Here is a 4,766-nt window from a genome sequence, read left to right as displayed (position 1 = left end):
GTGTGTATAATTACATATATATGTCTAAAATTCTCTTTAGAATAATATTTCTATGGTTACGTCCATAAACTCACACAAATCGTTTATATACATATATATATATATATATATATATATGTGTGTGTGTATGTGTGTGTGTGTGTGTGTGTGCATGTGTGTGCATGTGTGTGTGTGCGCGCGCGCGCGTGTATATAAATGATGTGCGTGCGGTTATGAACATAACCATAGAAATATGTTAAAGAGAATGCTAAACATAAAAACGTAGAGATATAGAGAAGGGAGAAAGAAGAAGGATAGGGTACGAGAGAAACAGAGAGGCTGTCAGAGAAATATAAATCATTAGGCTTCCCTCTATGGTTGGATGCCTGAGTTCCCCGCACTTCATTTGAATCTCACTTCATAATCTCATACTTGTGGAGTTGCGCAAGGTAATTCAACCCTGAAAATATAGGACATCATCTAGAAAGAAATGATGAGCTCTTTGTTACATTGCTGTATTCATCAACCCACGTTGTATGAAGTTATTTACCTAAATGTTCTAAATACAGATTTGAAATGTATTTCTCTGAAGAATAATTAATTTCCCAGACGATCGGGAATATTTAACAGAATTTTAATATTCTTTGACATCTCTAGTCTGGAAGATAAAAAGAATATATACCTTTGACGATATTGCTCTGTTATTTATGAAGGGACGTGTTTTAAAGAATATATCAGTAGTAAATAAGAAATTAGGAGATATTAATAAAACCAACTGTTTTTAATTTGAAAAATCACTAGGAAAACATTAAATTATAGTCCGATAATAAATATGAGGACTATGTTTAGATCAGATGATTTCGTATATAAAACTCTGAGCCAAAATTATTAGCTTTTTTTCACCGTTTGATCTCCAAGATCCTCTCCACCGTCTTAGAAAAAGAAAAAAAATATTAGACATAATTTCCATGTATAAACAGTTCCAAGAAAAATAATATAATATTGAAACTGTGAAGTCCTTTTGCTGTATGTGTTTTTCATAAGCTGGTTGGAGTTACACAATGTTATTTAAATCATTACCACAGTTTATTAAACACATCACTTACTGGGAATCATTGAACCCCATTAACACTGAACGGAAGACGAGAAGCAGCAAATCAAATTTGTATTTGTGTATTCTGTATTCTACAATATACAATCCATCTTGTCTGCTAAAAGCATGTGTTCGTTATCAAAAGAATTTACTGAATTCATAGAATTCACCAATTCACTAAATATTCTACTATGATATTGGCACAGTGGGTAATTCTTTTTCAAGTAAATCACCTTATTTCCTATCTCATGGGCATTAATAATAATTGCAAAAGGATTATATGCATCAAAATGCCTTCTTTTCTAGCTGTACATTGGTTACTATAAAACAGTGTTCCGCGACCTTTTTTCACTTGCGTTACACTTATATTCTTTTAAAATACGGCGGCACCCCTGAACTAGAAAGATAACTAAGAGTATAGGGAAAAACAATTATATTCAGGTTACGCTGCGGCATACCTAGCATCGTCTTCTGACACACCAGCGTGCTGCGGCATACCGGTTGTGAAGCACTGGAATAGAACACGTGTATATAAGATATAGATTGTGATAAAATCATATTTAAATTGTATATGGTAGATTTTATAGCAATATGGCTATCCAAATCTCAAACATGGGCATTTGCAGACAATAGTTTTATAAGCTGCAAATACTACGAGAGGTTAACTGAAAAAATAGGGCGCATTTAGTATTGAAAGAGATTGAAGGATACCAGCCTGCCCAATTAAATCATTATCTCATGCAATGATACTATGATTAAACAATTTAACGTGTTGCTGACGATGTGCCAATGCCGGTTTATATGTTTTCAGTCACGACTATTTAATTCTCATAGGGATGGAAATTACGATATGGTTATACGTTATAAACATTTTATGAGCTTCAATATTCTACACCAAAAACACTTGCTACAGACTCTTCCAAAATTTTACATAAAATAAAAAGGAAATCAAAATAGTACGACAAATACCAGTAATCAGGGCAGTTTCTAACTGTGCCTGGACTGTCCGGAAATAATATATAATTCGGCAACACAGTTGAACTACGAATATAACTAAAAGTGTAGGGGGGAAATTATATCCAGGTTACACTGCGGCAGCGTGCTGCAGCATACCGGATGTGGAGCACTGAAATAGAACACTTGTATATAAAGTGGCACTCCGTCGGAACAGCTCGTGAAATAAACATGCAAGTGACTGAGCACTCCACAGACACGCCTACTCTTAACGTATTTCTAGGGGACACAGAGTGTGACAAGGCTGGCCCCTTCGAAATACAGGTACAACGGAAACAGGAAGAATGAAAGAGAAAAAGTTGTGGTGAAAGAGTACAGCAGTGTTCGCCACCACCACCCCCTGCCGGAGCCTCGTGGAGCTTTAGGTGTTTTCCCTCAATAAACACTCGCAACACCTGGTCTGGGAGTCGAGACCACGATCCTACAACCCCGAGTCCGTGGCCTAACCACTTGGCCATTGCGCCTCCACGTATATAAAGTATACATTTTGAGACAATCATATTTAAATTGTATATGGTTCCAAATCTCAACCATTATACACTAGTGCTGATGTTTATGTTACATGTACACTAGTGTCTAAATTCAAAACAAGTCAAAACTCTGAACAATTTCGTAACTATTTATACAAGTATAAGAATTTCTAACGTTTAGAATTCCTTGGATAATTGTTGTGAATTTTCTCGATCGATAGGGAACTAAACAAACAAGATACAGATGTATAAATTATTCAGTAAGGAATTACAACACACACAAAACGGAATTATCACACAAAAGTTTCAAACCTAAAACTTCTTGTTAAAAATTCTTTCACAACTTACAAGAATCTATTTCCATTTTTTTCTTAACCGAAGGGAAAATGCCTCAAAATGTTGAATCAATATTGTTGAAACAAAAGCTGATCGAAACTTATTGTTTATTGGTAAAAATTCTTAACGAACCAACATTTTGAGATATATAGATTTTACATTTTTACTCTCTCTTACTCTAACACACACATTCGCTCTCTTTGTCTCTGTCAGCACACACACACACACACACACACACACACACACACACACACACACACACACACACACACACACACACACACACACACACATATATATATATATATATATATATGCATGCAGGCACACAATTGCATAGATAATGACATCTAATTTTGAGTGTACGTTATCACCATTCGAAACAAAATTGTACATGAGAAAAAAACGATTTACTCTAATTTTACGGGAAATGCATTATACCTTTGCCTTTTTGTTTTACATTCATCCTATTTACCGATATAAGTCAGGAAGCACACACACACACACACAAACACACAATTACACAGACAAAGGCAATCATATGCATGCACATACACAGCTGATCACAAACTCTCTAAAGAACTATGTACGTATGTACACACACACACACACACACACGAACACACATCCACCCCCACCCCCACACACTTATAAGACATGAATGTGCTGAATGTAAAACATTTCGACATTAATCCTGCTTCCTTCCATCCAGTTCCTTTCTCGATGAAATGTTCAACACTATGTGGCACTCCGTCGGTTACGACGACGAAGGTTCCAGTTGATCCGATCAACGGAACAGCCTGCTCGTGAAATTAACGTACATGTGGCTGATCACTACAGAGACACGTGTACCCATAACATAGTTCTCGGGGAGATTCAGCGTGATGCAGAGTGTGACAAGTCTGGTCACTTTAAATACAGGTACAACAGAAACCGGAAAAAAGAGTGAGAAAAAGTTGTGGCGAAAGAGTACAGCAGGGTTCGTCAACATCCCCTGCCGGAGCCACGTGGAGTTTTAGGTGTTTTCGCTCAATAAACACTTACAACGCCCGGTCTGGGAATCGAAACCACGACCCTACGACCACGAATCCACTGCCTAACCACTGCCTAACCACTGCGCCATTGCGACTCTACTATGTTCAACATAGAACTATCGTAAAAAAATACACATCGGAGCTGGGAGCAAACCTGGAAGAAGTGATATCGAAATTGGTTTATTAACAATTTGGCCATAATGCATTTACAGAATGCTCAGATGCATCATATATTAAGGGATTTTTCAAGGAGTCTTTAGTGAAGCAAATCGATCTAAGGGTTTATTCTTTGTAAGCCTAGTACTTATTCTAGTACTAATTCTATCGGGCTCTTTTGCAAACCGCTAAGTTACGGGGACGTAAACACACCAACATCGGTTGTCAAGTGATGTTGTGGGGACAAACACAAACACGCAAACATACACACACACACACTCACACACGCACACACAGACACAGACACAGACGCACACACACACATATATATATATATATATATATATATATATACGACGGGCTTCTTTCAGTTTCCGTCTACCAAATCTACGCACAGGGTTTGGTCGGCCCGCGGTTATAGTAGAAGACGCTTGCCAAAAGCCCGATGTAGTGGGACTGAACCCGGAACCATATGATTGGTAAGCTAGCTACTTACTACACAGCCACTCCTTACAAATACAGATATACACACACATATGCAAATATTCACTTATAGACACTTATACACATATATATGCATATATACTTATGCATATGCGCTAACACTCACACATATGTAAACACGCAAAACCACACGCACACACACACTCACACACTATATATATATATATATATATATATATA

This window comes from Octopus bimaculoides, chromosome 7 (genome assembly GCF_001194135.2).
Source record: "Octopus bimaculoides isolate UCB-OBI-ISO-001 chromosome 7, ASM119413v2, whole genome shotgun sequence".
In the NCBI taxonomy this organism is placed as follows: Eukaryota; Metazoa; Mollusca; class Cephalopoda; order Octopoda; family Octopodidae; genus Octopus; species Octopus bimaculoides.
The sequence above is the reverse complement of the archived record's forward strand: the minus strand, read 5'-3'. Positions refer to the sequence as shown.